General features: G+C 40.8%; 1 long non-coding RNA gene across 1 annotated transcript in view; it reads right to left on the minus strand.

The window, feature by feature from the left end:
- LOC128359781 (uncharacterized) overlaps window positions 1-16,276 on the minus strand; it is a 51,775-nt gene extending 35,499 nt beyond the window's left edge. Inside the window, exons 1-2 of the long non-coding RNA XR_008321465.1 lie at window positions 15,999-16,276; window positions 12,902-12,937 (exon numbers count right to left, since the gene is read on the minus strand). This is a non-coding gene — a long non-coding RNA (uncharacterized LOC128359781). The remainder of the gene's footprint in view (window positions 1-12,901; window positions 12,938-15,998) is intronic.
- Window positions 16,277-18,495: the final 2,219 nt, after the last annotated feature.

Below are 18,495 nucleotides of genomic sequence, written 5' to 3' on the forward strand. Positions count from 1 at the left end.
ATCTGACACAATTTTTGACGTACCATTCCACCTCTGCACCCATTTTGGGTCAGTAGAACTGGTCTCTGATGAGTTTGATTGTCTTTTCTACCCCCAGATATCCTGAATCATCGTGGAGGGTTCTAAGTACCATAGCGACATACTCTTTGGGAAGAACAAGCTGATGTCCTTCAGTACCAGACAGTCTCTCAACTTTTCTGTAATGCAGTTCATCCATCATCACTAACTTGTTTGCCTCTCTCTGAAGCCGCATAGGCTTTACTGGCACAATCACTGGGTCTGAGTCTTGAGTTTTGATAAGGTCTTTTCTGCTAATCTGACTCAAGCAACCAAGATCCAGGCGAGTGGAGAAAATATAACACTGGAGAAATCCCTAAAGGCTTTGCATAGTTCAGGGAACCTTCAGATGACTTCCCACAGGAGATCTGCTTACAGAGGGTTTTAACACTCTCAGGGGGCATGTGTTTTCTCAGTTGCATGAGCTGGAAGGGGGTTGCATGACAGTGACTCAATATCAATGTTGCTGCTTCCTTGGTCGATACTAGAGAGTGAAGTTGTATGTCGACAGAGCAGCAAGCCAACGGTGACCAGTTGAAATTGAGTTTGTCTGTGGTGACAATATATGTTAGAGTTGTTATCTGTCCTCACCACAAACTTGGTCCTGTACAGATACTATAATCATGAAATGTATCAACCACAGCCCATTTGAGTGCCAGGAATTCAAGCTGGTGCACAGAGTAGTTCTTCTCAGAGGAACTTTCCACAAGCAAAGGCAACTGGTCTCAACCCTTTGAGAGTGTTTTTGGTTGTGCACAGCTCCCAAACCATGAAAAGTGGCATCAATGTGTAGCACAAAGGGCTTGGACAGGTCAGCAAAAGCTAGGACAGGTGCGTTGGTGAGACAGTGAATGATGTCCTTGAAAGCCTCACAACTGATCCCACTTGTCCCCAAAAGCTTCATTCACTCTGTAGTACATCTTTGGGTACCTTGGCTGCTTTCCTCTTCTTTTTAGTTGGAGGGTAACCCTTACACAGTTCAGTAAGAGGTCTGGCTATGGAGTAGTTCATTATGAAGTGACGGTAGTACCCACAGAACCCTAAGAATGACTGCAAGGATGGGAGATCAGTGGGCAGTTTACAGTGGGCTACTGCTTCAACTGGCTGGGTCTGTGGCAATCCCACTCTCTGACACCATGTGTCCCATATAGGTTAGCTGTGGCCGGCAGAACTCAGCAATACTTGTTCTGCTTGCGGAGACTGTCATTCTTTCATGTGGACAGGTCCCTCATGACCATTTCTTATAAATCTTGTATTGAGTCCATCCTCACTTTCTCATTGATGTGCTAGTATGGGAACCTCAGCATCAAATCAAAAAATGCACTCACTAAAATAGTGATGATGAGCAGCAAGATCCTGGGTGTACCGCAGAGCACGCTCTCTGATCTGTTTACCAGACAGGTGGCTCCAGGTTGAGGCTCCCCCCCTATTAAAAGCAACAGGTATAGACATTATTTTATCCCTACATCCATCTCTATTTTAAATTCAGGCCAGGGGAGGAGTTAACAAGCCCTTACCTGGCAGAGTTTTTTACTGTGGCCTCAGTTTTTTTAACTTACTTATTAAGCATGTGGCGTTCTTCTGAGCACTTTATTTATTGCATTTATTGTTATTTATTGATTTGTGGTTACGGCTCCCTGTGTGGTTTACCACTATATTATTACTGTACTTGGGTGTGTGTTGTTTTTATGTGTCTATTTCTTTTTTGCTGCAAAACAAATTGCCCCTTGGGGACATACATAAAATTAAAGTTGAAAGTTGAAGAACTGACACTTGCCTATCGACAACTTCAAACCAGCCTCTTCCAGTCTGTCGATCACCTTGAAAAGTCTTTGTTTGTGTTCTTCCAGGGTTTTCCCGAATATGATCAGATTACCCAAGTACACTATGACCGCAAGCATGTGCATGTCTCCAACCGCCTTTTTCATAAGTCTTTGAAAAGCTGATAGCAACCACTGTGCAAGTCCAACACTGAAACCACTTGCTTCCAGTCCAACAGTCCAATGCATCATCAATGCATGGCACAGTGTACTAATCAGGTATTGTTCTTCGGTTCAGTGTTCGATAGTCCACACACATGCACAACTATCGATTTTTTTCGTGCCAGGACAATTGGTGAAGCATAGGAACTTCTTGATTCTTTTATTATCCCTGCTGCCATGAGTCCTTGAAGATGGCATTGTAGGTCATCAAGGTCAGCCAGCTATATACAGTGAGACCATTCTCTGAATGGGATCTCATCAGTTAGCCGTATTTGATGTTCCACTCCCTTGGCTAATCCAACATCCCATTTGTCGGTTGAGAACACATTGGACCTCTCAGAGAGATTTTGTTTTAGTCTTTGTTTCCACTCATTTGGAATGGGAGAGTCTCCAAATTTGAACAGTGACGAATCAATCTTTTGCTGAGAGTCTCTGACTTTAGAGTTGGGATCTCAGTCACCATGTCAGCGACATGAAAGTGTGCAATCACTGTGCCCATGGGATTGGGGGTAGCCTTGAGTCACTCATTCCATAATTTTTGAGAACAGGACAGTGGGCTGCACAAACTCACTGGAGGGTGTACGATCTGTAATGAGGACACTATCTTCCAGGATGTGTTTCTCTTTGACTTTACAGGTAGCAATATACTCACTACCAGCAGGAATGACAAGAGGACCAGGGCCAGACCACTTCACCTCAACCACGGGGCTGTCATCAGGATTGGAGGAGTGGGCTGCACAAAACTCACTGGAGGGTGTACGATCTGTAATGAGGACACTATCTTCCAGGATGTGTTTCTCTTTGACTTTACAGGTAGCAATATACTCACTACCAGCAGGAATGACAAGAAGACCAGGGCCAGACCACTTCACCTCAACCACGGGGCTGTCATCAGGATTGGAGGACTCTGGGAGGCTTTGAGGCAGGTGAGTGTTGGGCTTTCTGTTCTGAAACACATACTCTCAGCGACCGGATGTTACTCTTCAACTTCCGTGTACGGTCTAATCTTCTGAACATGCCAGGTGCCTTCTCTGGAAGCTCTAAGACAACTTGGATGTAACCTCTGTAAGGGTAGCTGCTATCTGATTCGCTAAGACCCCAGAGGTTCAAACCTTCATCTGTTTCAATGTACTCTTTATGAGTTGCATCTGGAGTGTGAAAGTGAACAACTTGCAGGCTCTCTAGTGCAGGACCCTTTACATTTTCCATTATTTTCATTCCCCTTTCTCTGTCTGGTTGATCACACTCCTCTATCAGTTGAACTTGCTCTATCCAGTTATCCAACTGCTCTTCTCCAGGAGGTGTTGGGAGACACCAGAGAAAGTTTGCAACCTCCTGTATGAGTTATTGTCACTAGCAGGTTTAGATGTTCTCTGCATTATGTCTCCCATTGCTCTGATAATGGCGTCAGGTTTGGACGCTTGGAGTGGAAAAGATGGACCAGGAACTTGTGGCAGCTCCCGTGCATCGTCCCTTATTTGCTCAGCAGTGGATACAGTTTCCTCTTCAGAGGGCCCAAAAATCCTCCATGGTGAATCACTACCTTCTGGTAACACATCCAGAGGGATGGCTCTTGTGTTTACTTTCTCCCTGCATTCACATAAGACAGTTAGGCTTTCCTTTGACCTTCACACATCCAAGAGCTTTTATGGACTGCAAGGTTTCTTCAACAAAGTCAATTTTTGACTAATATGGCATATAGGGGGTTAATGCCTTCGCACCACTGCTGTAGTTGTGTCATAGTGCTCTTTTGCCTAGTAGCTGCATTATACTGTTTTTTCTGAGCCTATTTCACTTTCAGTTTCTGCAATATAATGTAATCTGAGCTCAGGGAAATAACTTTTTAGTAGTTATTTTAAACTTATGAATGAAATCAAGTGTTGCTTTTAACTTTTCTAAACCTATTGCACCTTTAATGTTGTCACTATCACTGCAATGAATTGTTTTTAACTTTCTTAAACGTATGAACTGAAAATATATAGCAACTCTCAAGTTGTTCTCTGCTTATCTCACTAAACTACTTTGTTGTCTGGGTCAGTAACTAACTTGAACCTAAATTATCTCATTTTTCATAAGGCACTACATTTATTTAACCCCTCATTTTCTCACAGGGGCTACATATGTAAGGGTCTGTTTTATGAGCCCTTAACAGCCAGCATTTAGACCAGATGGTGCGATTATCAGCTACTCTGTGCGACTGTGAGTGTGTGCATGTGTGTGTAGCAGGGAGGGAGACGGCAAGAAGTAAATATTTGTCGAACGCAAAGAGGCAGCTGGTTGTCTGGGGACTTTAGAGTAACAAGACTCTCGCTTAAGAAGCAGAGCACACACACAGTGATAATAGTACCAATACGTGTTTTAGAGAGAGACAATGTTTTGTGTATGTTGGTAGTTAATAAGGTTATGTGTGAGGGGCATCTCCACTGGCCAACAGAGACATTCACCCTTCAGGCAAACATTTAATCTGTTGACTGCTACCAGATTTTATGAGTACAAAAAGGAAAATGAAAACTGGAGCTACACAATTACATAAAAGAACATAAAGTAGAACAATACAGCTTCAAAAAATCATAACATGACAATGTGTTTCTTAGTTGTAGCCTGTGAAAATAGTGCAATATTTAGCCGCTAAAAGAGAACTTGCTAACAAGCTTGCAATAACTTGTGAATGTTATGACCTTGTTTATGCTGGGCTCAAATGGCCAAAAAGAATACCAACAACAATAACAACAGAAAATGCAGATTTAATTTGTGTGTGACAGAAAAGGAGGCAGTGTTGGAGCTATTTATTGACCAACAACAGGTGTTCACAGTGACTGCTCAGAGCATGTCAGAGGAGCTGCCCTCATTGTTGCCAGGTCTGACATTAATTTAGTCAGTAGTTTTTCAGTTTTGATGGAGCCTACTATTCACCCTTGAATCTGTCTTTAGTGATAGAATAAGCTACATACATCCTGCTTCCATACATTTCCTGAGTAGAAAGAGATACAAATGATACCCTGTGACTTTGCTTAAGACAAACATGATTGAGTGCCCATTTAAGTAAAGGAAATTGAATATTTCCCCTCTCTTTACCAATACTTTTTTCCCCCATTGCCTATTGGGAGTTGTAGTCTCATTTTCCTCAATTTATCAACTGATGTAAAACACTGTCCGAGCCTCCCCTTCTCTGATACACCTCAACAATTACATCAGATTTAACCTTGTGCTGAGTCGAAGCTGCTGTCCCCGCATGACAGCCAGATGATCTTTTAATGAAGTCGCCTCCCCTCACCATAAACCTCCAGGCATCTTGATAATTCATTTTAATAAGAACATGAAAGGGCGTGAATGAAATGTAAAGTCCTCTACAGTCAGTGCAGAGTTCTGGGTCATTACACATGACACAACATACTGTATCTGTCATGTTACCACTCATCTTATGCTGTTCCCTGTTACTCACATGTTCCTTTGTTTGGACACACATACATGCACACACAGTCTGAAGATCCATGGGGGGAAACGTATTGTGGTTACTATGGGCAACCGCTAGCATTGCAAGTCAGATTATCTTTCCATGTTTTGATGTACTGGCTAAGAAGTCTGGCTGCAAGGCGAGACAACAAGGGCCTATCGTCATGGTAATGAACCATACTGGACCATCCCTTAGGTGATCATCAGTTCTTGCTGCCATGGCAACAGCCTTGGCTCCCTATAGGCCACTACATACAGTGAGGCTGAAAAAAACACAGTGCATTTGTCTTGTGATGGCAACCTATAGACATAAACCTGCTGGGTTTAAAGTGCTGTATGTCAGATGGAGAATGGAGGATTGCAAATGTTTGGTAGTTTTATCATGTTTTATTATGTGTCATAAAATTACTTTTTAGTAGTAAAGACAGACAGAATTAAAATAAACTTCTAATTGTCCTTTATGTGTCATCTCAATGAATTTACTTGTATTACTTTTCTACTGGTTTCAGTAGTTGACCATTTAAAAACAGGAATGTAAACTGGTTTCATGCAGAACTGTACTATGTGAGCTTCAACAGGTAGACATGTTAACAGGTGGCACAGAGCTTGACACAGATTCAGCAGGCGTGACAATAGAGAAACAGTTCCCCCTGCTGATCATGTGTCTTTACTTCAGCTGCCATCATTACAGTCTGCTGATATTTTTTTCCTCTGAGCCACTTTGACACAAACACATGCAGTCAGCTCCCTCTTGTGGTCACAGTGGGCTGCACTGCATTATATTCCACTCAAGGTCTGAATCATAGTTGTGTGCAAGAAAACCGAGTAATGAGTAAATTTATGACCAGAAATGAAGATTTTAAGCTTGATTAATTAAAAAATGGCTGAATCAGAGAACCATTTTTACACATATAAATACTTACCATGCTGTATCATAATTAGTTGCAATTTCAAGGATTACCATAATTTCCATTTAAAAATAGATGTTTTGTTTAAAGTGTTATATAATAATTATAATAATAATAATAATAATGATCATATATACTGAAACTCAACCTTATTGGAACTGAAAATGTGAGAGGAGAGGAAGTGCCACATCCTCCCCTGAGCTAATGAGGATGGGTGGAGTTATACCACTTCTCACTTCATGCGGCTACAATTACCTCCGCAACCTCACCACTTTGGTTTCTCTACTTTTTTTCTCACACACTCATGTACACAACCACCCAGAAACAGAGGCAAGGCTTTAAGGCTGGACTGTTTTTTTGAGTGAACTGAAACTGTGGTAAGAGGAGTGACTCATTCCATACTCACACCAGATAGTTGTGTTTGTGTGGGTTTACGGTTGCTGGTTCCCAAATTAACCCCAGCCGGGCATCATATTCACCCCGAGCACTTGTCTATTAGATAGAAGCTGACTGAATTTCCATCCTCCCCTCTCTCTCTGCTGCTGCCTGCAAGCTTGTATTAGGTTGGGTAACAGACTGTGATTGTGTACACTACATCAACAACTGCTTCAAATAAGCAAAACACAATAAAGCTGCCAGCTCATTACGGCTGCATACAGCCTCCCTCCGACTAATCACGGTTTCTTCTCCCTGTACTATAGAGCGAAGCCTTGAGCTTTAATAAGCCATCACCTAAAGCAAATATGATACCGGCACACATTTAGTCTTGTGTTTGTTCGGTGGTCACAACTCGCCATCGTTGCCTGCAATATAGAGGGTGCACCAGGAGATAGTGTAAATGCCAGACTCCAGAAATAGCAGCAGCCCATTTGCTCTTTTCCATGATGCTGGTAGACAGATAACATTTACACCTGGCCCCAAAAACTAGGCTATACAGCGATAAGAGGAGGGGTCGGGGACTTTTTTTTCTTTCTAAGAACACACCTCCTCTTACCGGTCTCTTCCACTTCTTATTTATTTATTTACTTCTTAAAAAGGCCTCTTTCATCATATTTTTCATAAACCCTCCCATGGGCCTTTTCTCTTGGGCCCTTATTCAGTCTCAGCCTCAGTCCTGTCACTCATCCTGCCTGTCAGTCGCCAAAACAATCCATTTCAAGAGGACCGTAACATTATTCACCTCTTCTGATATGCAAAAATAAATACAAACAGTTACACAGTCCTAAAAAGGATTTTAACCCTTTGTGTATAGCAGTAAAAAGGTTTAATGCTAGATTAAAACTCAAAGAAGCACTATCCAGCAACCTGCATCACATTATCCTTGAAAAGCAGAGCAGAGGAGGCCACAGGTGTCACTGTGCACAGTGTGTCTGAGCAGACAAAGCTCTCAGATGTAAGCAGCTGCTCTGCTGAACCGAGCAGACAACGGCTGATGTGAGGAAGACCACAGAGGAGGGGCTGAGCAGGATAGAAATAATGTATGACAAGTATCAACGTCTAATTAGCAGCAGTGGGCTACAGTCTTGCTCACATGTAACATGCACAGAGACACACGTATGTGCATGCGTGCGTGCAGGGGGATAGAGAGGCAAGCTGACAGTTGGCCAGACTGAAAACCCAGCAGGTAGGACAATTTGTGGCTGAGTCTGAAAAACACAGTGAGTCATCTGTTGTGGTGCATTCAAGATGTAGCTGAATCTACCTAAAACCCTCTTAGAGTAGAGTATTACACTATGGAAATGACACAACACATAAAGACACACTGGAAACCAGCAACTCTAATAAGAAAAACAGGGGACCAGATGGACTAGACGGTGACACAGCTTTCCTTATAAAGACACACTGATTAATCATACAGACTCTATATGATCTACTGCTAACATAAAATCAAGCAGTGATCAGGATCCAATCTGTATCAGAAGCTGTGATGAATGTTACAGACTGAGAAGGTTTATAACAAGAGGATCATCAAACATCCTCAGCTGATACATTACTAATATTAATATAGTACTCCAGTCTATTCAAATTGGCTTTACTGTAGTTAACTTTACTTTGCTACTTTCTGACTCTCTCATGTCCTCTCTTCATGCTATATCATCATCATAAGGATTACAATTTGGTTCCAATTCAGACAGTACATCGATTAACATGACCTATGAAACCAGCAGTTTTTAAACATTTTCATGACCTCAATACTTCAGAAAAAATGTAACATCTGGCACCTATTCTCACAATGAGACTCAACAGTACAAACACTGAGACAAATGCGATAAGTAAAACTTACCAAGAAGAGGAATTAGATAATCAATAAAGATAATCATATATCAAATAAAATGGGTCAGGTAGGTCTTTCAAGGGCTACAACTAATGATAGTTGTCATTATTGATTAATCTGTTGATTATTTTCACCATAAATGCAATACTTGTCAATGAAATGACAGGACATGGTGAATAATATCCATCACAAAGCCTATGATACAATTTAAAATGTCTTGTTTTGTCCCGACCAACAGTCCAAAACTTGAACATAAACAGTTTTCTATCATAAAGGACTAAAAAAAACTCTTATGAGCAAAATAATAAATCTTGTTGTAGCAGCTACTCTGTTTCTTGTGGGCAGTCCTGTTATTAAATATCAGTTAAGACACAAACTGTCATTAAACATGTTGCAAGATTTCTTACAACATGTGTTGCTGCAACATTCTGCAGTCTGCAATAGTAAAAGTAAAAAAAGTAATAAAGTGATGCACAGTAAATCCATTTTGGAGAATGCTTAGAGTTCATTTTAACATCAGAGAAAATCTGATGTTAAAATGATCCATAATTAACTCGTCCTTACATGATGGGCATCTCCGTTTGAAATTCATCTACAAATAATTTGCAGGTTTAATGTAATAAAGAAGGAACCAATAAAAGAAAAATAACATTAAAAAAATACACACAAGTCAGGCAGCAGTTACTCACCACAGTTTGCGGGGCATCGTCACACAGTGTTAGGAAAGTGATCAGGTGCAACCTCTCGCCTGTCTCTGTCTCTGTGTGTCGTCCTCTCTCTCCTCTATCCTCCACTTATAATATGAATTCACCCCCACCACCACTTCAAGACAAAACCCGCATGTGTTTGCTCACACACACACGCACGCATGCACACACACACACACACACACACACACACACACACATACAGACGGGTTTGATTATGCCGTTATTAATGAGGTGCTGTGTATACGGTCAAGGTGGAGAGATTTCTTTGTAGTAACCATGAGCAGAGGCGAGGCAGAGGAACACCATGCATTAATGACAGAGGAGGGAGAGGGGGGAGAAAGTTGGAGATCAAGTGAGAGATAGAGGGAGAGAGACATAGAGAGAGAGAATAGAGAGCGGGATAAAAAAAAAATCCACTGTGAACTGAATGCTGGCAGGACAGAAAAGGGAGCAGAGAACAAAGTGAAATCCTCCCACCTGCTGCCCTGCAGCCTCAAACTTTGAAGTGAACCACCCATCTGATGTTTTTGTTCCTTTGGCCTCCCTTTCTCACCTCTCCTCTCTTTCCTGCTCTGGCTTTTTTCCCCCATATACTCCCGCTTGAACACTTTTTATTGCAGGAGTTTACAGACTAAATTAGAACAATTCATACAAGTCATAAATCACAAGCTACCTGTTTATTAGGACTGAAAACTGCATCAGCCAGGCAGCAAATAAGAGGCCTGACTTTAACAAATGAAGCATTCAAGATGAAAAGTGAAGAGTGACTTTGAATATTAAAATGGGGTCATTTGTATTCTACTTTCAAGAGCATGAAGAAGCTCTAAATGGAAATATAAAATATATGCATATTAAAATGCTGATAAAACCATTGAATTATGTTTTTATATTGAAAATAACAATAAGAAGCCCTACATATCACCTTTATAAGATAAATACATGATCATGATGCGGATCAGGGACATGTAAGACACATTTATCCTTTCTACACTGCAGACTGTCATCTCAATTATTCTTTGTTTCTACTCAATGGAGGAGGTTTATGCACTTTTTGTCTGGATCAAAAGCACACATATGCATGCGCCTGAGCACACACAAGTCTGTCCTATTGAGTGTGCGCACTGAGCAGCAGCTCGAGCAGGAGTCACGACTCATTCATTCATATTCAGAACCACTCTTGAGCAGACGGTCTAATGACACCTGGCTAAGGAGAGACAGAGACACAGGACACTGATGTGAAAGAGAACACAGCAGATAACAGACGAGTGTCAGTATATTTGACATGATTCAGGTTCAGCTGATCTTGTTTTTTACCGACAAATCATTTATGCCTGAAATACAGCTGACTACAAACCTGCCCTTTCAGAGTTTTATTACTGTGACCTTTGGAGCCCCTGTCCAGCATTTTAATCACATGTCTCAATCGCATATTCATGTACAAGATTAGCAGAGTTTGACATTGACATACGACTCAACAACTTCAGCCACCAAGTTTCTCTTTCTTGTTAAAGAGCCCATCCAGACATGGTTTAGACAAAAACACAGGTTAAAATGATAGGAAAGCAAACCTTTTACAGCTTCATCTGAACCTCATGCCAACCCTCTAATACAATTCTAATTACTGCAGGAGTTAAAACAAGCTTGTGATTTACAATGAGCTGCTACCAGCTTGGTGCTTAATTGATTCACTCAGAACAAAGCCCTCTTACCAATGATTTTTTAATTATTCTGTAGCTGCTGAAGTATCATTAGACAGTTCATGTGCAGCGAGAAGTCTGCGGACAAATTTGAAACTGAAACCTTTAACAAAGTCAACAGTCCAGTGCAGTGTTTCAACAGGTGGTGCCATAATGGCAATTGTGGGCAGCCAGAGGGATGCCAAAGGTAGCAGGTGTGAGATGAAGATTTAAAAGGTAAACTCAAAATAACAGACAGAATGTGTTCGGGTGCAGAGTGTGTCTGTGCTTGAACAGAGTCGGGTTACTGATAGAGTTCACATAAATAGATATACACACACACACAGACACACACACACTCAGAAACCCTTCACTTCTCATCACTACAGCAACCTCCATTAGCAGGGCTTGCTGTTGGTTTGTTTCAACAAAGAGGAGCTCCTCACATAATATCGTTCACAAAACATCACGTAGAGCGAGTAGACAATTGTGAAAATGATGTTCAGATTTTCTTACCTCTCCAATGCACAATTAATTTAATCAAATTCTGTCAAATGATTGTTACTCGATATGATTTACATGTCAAATTAACAGTTTCCTCAAATTTCACAGATTCAAATCAAGACCCGTCAACATTTCCACTGTTTCTCCTGCTACAGCTATGAACTGTGAAGGAAACTCATAATTAGCTGCTGAACACTGTCACTTCTTGTTTCCAAACACAGACAGCCACGAGGGAGAATAAACAATGTCATCTGTTCAAAGAATCAAGAATAGTTAAAGCTAATGGTGGAGTAAGACAGGCCAACATAGAGGCAGCTATCTGGTACAGTATGTGGTTATGACAGATGCCGTGTTGGAAGAAAACACAACCGATCAAATCTGACTTGTGTTCAAAGCAACATATTGTAAACTGTCCTGCAGCAACTGTGCATGAAGTAATTACATAATATTGATTACTGCTCCCGTTCTTACTAATCAGGAGCCATAAAGCAACAGCCACTACTTGAAATGCCCAACATTTATGTCTTTGACTGATAAACCAGAAGAAGTAAAAGAAGCTTTTTTCTTTCTCAGTAAGATTTAAACTCATTAAAGACATAGAGAGTTGTTGGAAATTATTCACCCTTTAATTAATTTAACAAACTATTAAGGAGAGCCATGCAGGGAATAGTTTTGCTAAGAACACCACTCTGCTTTGTATTCATATATCAGCCTCCTTTTAGACAATGCGAACACAATCTTGATTATATCTGACCATATCCACTGAAGCAGTAAGGAGCTGAGTGCCTTGCCAAAAGGCAGGGAAGAACTTGATCTGAATTGCGTTCCTCACACAGCAGAAAATATAGCCGTGTACACAGTAAACAGGGAAGAAATCAGCGCCAAGACAGCATTAAAACTGTAAGATAAAGCTAAATTTTTACTTGAGCATTGACTTTTAAAAAAAGACATGCTTTGAGTGCAGAGTGAGAAAGGGTGAGTATCGACTTCTAGATGTCTGTATTTGTGTTTTGCTCAAGTAAAATGTCCACGGTTCTACAGCCTATCAATTGTAAAGGTTTCAGTTGGGATCAATCAGTGTGGTGGAAAATGAGTGGAAACAGGGTCCAGGTGGGAAATAGCTTTTATGTTAGTGTTGCCAAAACCTCACAGCCTCAGAATTCATTTGTGTAAATGATACGCTGGAGTGCTTCCCAGGAATTTTCTCCACAAGCACGTTTGCATGATTGCCTGCTTTAACTCAACTCAGATAGAAATATAAACTTGAAATTGAGATCAATTTGGAGAATTTAGGAAGAGGGAGAGGCCCCTTACTAGGATTTGAAGAAGGACTTACCGGGCTCTTAGTGCAGACAAGGTGGACTTGTCGATCCTGTAGGAGGAGGAGGAGGATAAGAGAGAAAAGAGGGAGACAAAAACACAGAGATACATTATTGATCACATTTCTGATATGGACATCTCAGAAGCAGCAATTCAATTCTTTGATGTAGGTGATCTTGTGCGGCAGGCGTGCAGTGGGTGATGAGTGAGATATATTTATGACTTCATCATCTCTGCATGATATAATAGGTCTCCTGGGTGCCCTGACATTTAAAACAAATCTTCATTAAACATGTGATTGCTTCTCCTGTAATTGGCATTCACTGTAATGTGAAAGAGGGGAAATCTTTATTGATGTGGAACTCTTCCATATTATAAACTCTAACATACAATATATAATGTATTCATACTAATGTAATGAGTATGACTGTTCAGTACACGAATCACAAACCTGCATGAATTACAAAGTGTATAAAATGGATTTTATTCTGTATTTTGTATTTGGAGCAGTCAAGGTAACCGAGTCATGAAGGCCAGAAATAAATGTGCTAATTGCCACACATTATGTTTATTCCATATGAAGTAGACAGTCTGAAGCATAGTGCAGATCAGTGGGCAGAGCACACTTTATGATTGGATTTAACTAGGTTTTTTTTTTTTTCCTTTTTATGAGTTGTTCAGACTGGTTATGAGAGGTCAGGGTTTATAAGGGCTTTATTCATGCTTCACTACATACTGTTCACACTAAAAACACGACAAGTCACAACATTTCACGTTAACAACCTTTCAGTGCGATTTGTTGTGAGCTCTGTGAGGCATTTGAGGCTTTTGATACAATACAGTACAAATATCTTGAGGGCTGAATTCACAGCTTATTTTTACCTCATTTGCTAGTATATAGACGTGCATGTGTGCGTGTATGTGCTTGTTTGTTCGGTGCTTGTTTTTCAGCTCTCCAGGGGAGATGTTATGACATTAATTCTTTAATCCGATTAATTTGGAGATTGAACCTTGTCAAATGGAGCCCAATCTATTTCATGCAAAGACACACACACTCGATACCACACACACACACGCACGCACACACGTAGACACAGCGTACAAACACACAGTAATCGCTATTTTTACTATGGCTGAACCCAACCAGAGTGTTTTGAATGTAGTTTGAATGTTTTCCAGGATTTCAGAACGGCATCAACAACAGTATGCATTACTATGACGCCAATAGAGGCAGACAGCAGACACACTGGAGTATGTATTATTCTCGACAAGTCATGCCACATACTAGATATTCAAATTTCAGGATAATGGCTTCTTGATAAGGTAGAGCTAGCGAATTAGCTTTGCAACCACAGCAACTCCTGTAGTATATGTTAAAGATTGCATAATGTATTCTTCCAGAATTTATCTCAATCAACACAACATGAAATGATTCTAACATGGCAGTTCGCTGTGAGTACTTCCCATTTTATTTGCTGCTCTGCCACAATGACACCTTTCAATGGTATTTGATCTTGTAGCACAGCAAATTTTGGCCTCTGTCATTTTGTAACGGAGCAGTCGTTCTCCCACATGATTTTTTATTTCCAAACAGTTGAGAAGACACGTCACCCACACACCCACATTAAATAGATCATACTATCATGTCGAAGCTTCATTCATTCATTTAAGAGATGACCGGGAAAGCCGCAAGTAATTCTGTACTATGTGTGTGTGTGTGTGTGTGTGTGTGTGAGTGTGTGTGAAGCAAAATAAGAGCTGGAAATTCAAGACTATCTGGCTGGAAGTTGGAAAATGTCTTGCACTGGATCCATTTTATACATAAGGGCAAATAGAATAACCTGCCAGCATCTCCATCCTCAAACAGCTAGTGTGAAAACAACATGCTATAGTTTAGGGTGTTCTTTTCATTTTAATATTGGATACAGTGTTAAGAAAATGGATGCATACAACGGAAGATATAACATTGGAAGATAATCCACTCATGCTTTTACTCTTGTTGCTATCAGAACTGAAATAGTTCATATTAAGTATTTTAATTGCATATTTTACCTGTGAGAACAATTCTGTCGGTAATAATTATGTTTTGAGAACAATTTCACTTGTTTCAAGACTTTTATAAAATGACAATGATGATTCTTGATAATCATAGTTTGATTCATAGATAATAAAAGGTTGAACATTTTGTTCCCTTAAAAGGAGATTTTTATCATAGAACAATAAGCGCAATGACTCATTACTTGAGTTTATCGTGGGAGAGTTGCTAAGCTCATATTTCCCTAAAAGATAATCTGACTGTTTTGTTTTCACTGTAATCATTAGCAATTCCCAATAGTCATTAATTAACCATATTACATTTAATGTGCTGATCCCCATCACTGTCTGTTTCAGGTTGTTTCAGCCTGGCTGGCATGATGCGCTGCCTCAACTCAGCTGGGAAGGTTAAGTGCTTCAGTGTCAGAGTGACAACCAGCAGGGGAGCCAACACAAAAACACTCCACCCGAGTGTCTCAGCGCATCCAGCCGTAAATGGGCTCCCTGGCAGCTTCTTTAGCGCAGAATCATGGGAATTCTTCTCGGCCAATAGAGCAGGAGAACAAGAGCGGTAAGAGCCACGGCCACAGTGTGTCCCACAACAGGGACAGATGCAACAACAACACACACACATACACACACAAACACAGACAGCAGGCAGACACAAAGCCGCCTCTTGATTGCAATCCATCCTTGAACGGAGACAGCACAGAGTGTAACTGTACATTCACAAATACGCACATACAGACACGCGTGCGCACGCGCATGCACACACACGCACACACATAGCAGAACAGCAGAGGCTGACAAACAGGGGGCAAAGTGTTAGAGGTGTGACACAGAGGTCCTCCACCCATCCTTCCTTTTCAGAAAAAGGTTTACAGTACATTTCTGCACCACACATACACACACACACACACACAGGACACCAGCACATACACATATCAGCACATTATAGAGCACAATTTGCAAACTCAGCGTACAACATTATAATGTGCACAATCATGACCATGTGCATCTACATTGTGCAGACTGAAACACACACACACACAAAAGCATCCAATGAAAATGATCCATACCATCCAAATCCACCAAATGACACGCTTCTCCTCCTCGGCATTTTGTCAGACTGAACTTCTCAGCAGTCTCTCTCGTTCTCAGGCTGTGTCCTCTGGGAAATGTATGCTCTGCTGTCAGTCTCTCTCTCTGACCCAATCTCACTACCTACCCTCTCACCCTCACTCTCTCTGGTCCCGTCCCTTTGCTCTCTTTTTTTCTCTCTACTCTTTTTTCTCTCTTTCTTCTTCTGCTTCTTCTTCTCCCTTTTCTCCACCTGCCTCCTCAGAGCTGTTGTCTTCCACTTAGCCACTTGACCAGTCAAATACTTTCCTGAAACAGTGCTTGCTCTTTGGCTTTCACGGACTGTTAAACACACAGACACACACACACTCCCTCTCCCTCTCTCTGTCTGACACACTGACACATACAGGTACACATATTTCAATAGGGGGGGGAGGAGCAAGGGGGGGAGGGGCCACAACCTCCCATCTGACCCTGTGGGTTTATTTCTCACACACACACACACACACATACACACACACACACACACACACACACACACACACACATGCTTTGCATGTTCTGTAGCATTTGGACTATTGACTCAATATTATTATCACACTCTCAACATCTGCCACCTGCCCACCACCGCAAACTATGGTCACTTCCTGTGTTTTGCACCCCATGTTGACTTCCACAGGCATCATAAATGGCCACAGTTCGCACTCACACACAGAAACATGCACCAACACCCTGAATGGGCAAAGATTGAGTGTGTAACAATTGCAATACACCCACTGCACACAATGCCTGTAATTTGATGCAGATCATGTTTTGCATATAAAAATCTTGTGTAGCATGAAAAAATATGCCAGATGCTTGACAGCAGAGTCAGACTAGACTATTTTTTGTCACACAGTGTTCAGTGTTGCACTTTATGAAAGCAAAAGGGAACAGCCGGCAGTATATACATAGTAACCTCGCATGTTGTAACCAAAGGGAGTGTCCTTCCTGACACCCTTCCTCCTCACTCCAGAGCTAACAGATCTGACTCTCAGTGTCCACACACCTAATCTACTGTGAGAACGAAAGAAGGTTTAAAAACTGTTTTGCTTCAGGAAACCTCAGATTACACTTCATTTTACAAGTCATTTCTTAGAAGTATTCACACCATTTTGTAAGTATAAGGAACACAATGCACAAGTCCTGTACTTGTGCATTGTGCACGGTACACACAGTAAGTGTTACCAGCAAAAGGTGCTTCAGATTTCTAAAGTAGTACTTATTATGCAAAACAGCTCATTTCCAAAAGTCTTTATGTGCAAATTTCCTTCAATTAAATCAGGACAAAACTGAGGTCATTGTTTTTGGCAATAAAGAGAAGAGGATTGCTGTCAGTAAACATCTCGAGTCACTCTCTCTAAAAACTAGGGACCAAGTCTGAAACCTTGGCGTGCTGATAGACTCAGATCTGACCTTCAGCAGTCATATCAAATCAATCACCAAAACAGCCTTCTATCAGCTTAAGAACATATCCAGAGTGAAGGGTTTTATGTATCAAACAGACCAAGAGAAGTTGATTCATGCTTTCATCTCAAGTAGACTCGACTACTGTAACGGTCTTCTGACTGGACTCCCACAAAAAAGCATTAAACAGCTGCAGCTCATTCAGAACGCTGCAGCTCGAGTTTTAACCAGAACAAAGAGATCAGAGCACATTACTCCAGTTCTAAAGTCTTTACACTGGCTCCCAGTCAGCTATAGAATAGATTTTAAAGTTCTGCTACTGGTCTACAAATCACTGAATGGTTTAGGTCCAGAATACATGAATGACATGTTAGTAGAATATAAACCCAGTAGAGCTCTGAGATCTACAGACTCAGGTCAGATAGTTGAGCCCAGAGCTCTGAGATCTACTGACTCAGGTCAGATAGTTGAGCCCAGAGTTCAAACTAAACATGGTGAAGCAGCTTTTAGCTGTTATGCTGCACACAACTGGAACAAACTACCAGCAGAACTGAAATCAGCCCCAACTGTGAACATTTTTAAATCCAGGTTAAAACACACTTCTCTACTCCTGTGCTTATGATTGAGCTCTTTTAAAGCACTTTACATTTTAATCTTTCATTTGCACTCTATGTCCTTTTAATGATTTTAAAGCAAATCATTATTTTATGCTGCAATCTTATATTTAATGCTCTATTGTAGCATTTTATTTATGTCTTTCTTTTTAATGTTTCTCAAATTACATGTTTTTCTGTTTTATGTAAAGCACATTGAGTTGCCATTGTGTATGAAATGCACTATATAAATAAAACTGCCTTGCCTTGCCTTGCACAAGATAATAATGCGCACACAAATACGTTTTTTTTTATCTTTAGTGAATTCAGGGTCCTAACTATTAGTTTCACTGGGACAAGTTATAAGTCTTTTGTTATTCTCATTAGTACATTATGATCGCACATAAACCCAGACCTCCAAACTAAACTAGGTCTAATCAACCAAATGACTCAACAG

The sequence above is a fragment of the Scomber japonicus genome, chromosome 6 (assembly GCF_027409825.1).
Source record: "Scomber japonicus isolate fScoJap1 chromosome 6, fScoJap1.pri, whole genome shotgun sequence".
Taxonomy (NCBI): Eukaryota; Metazoa; Chordata; class Actinopteri; order Scombriformes; family Scombridae; genus Scomber; species Scomber japonicus.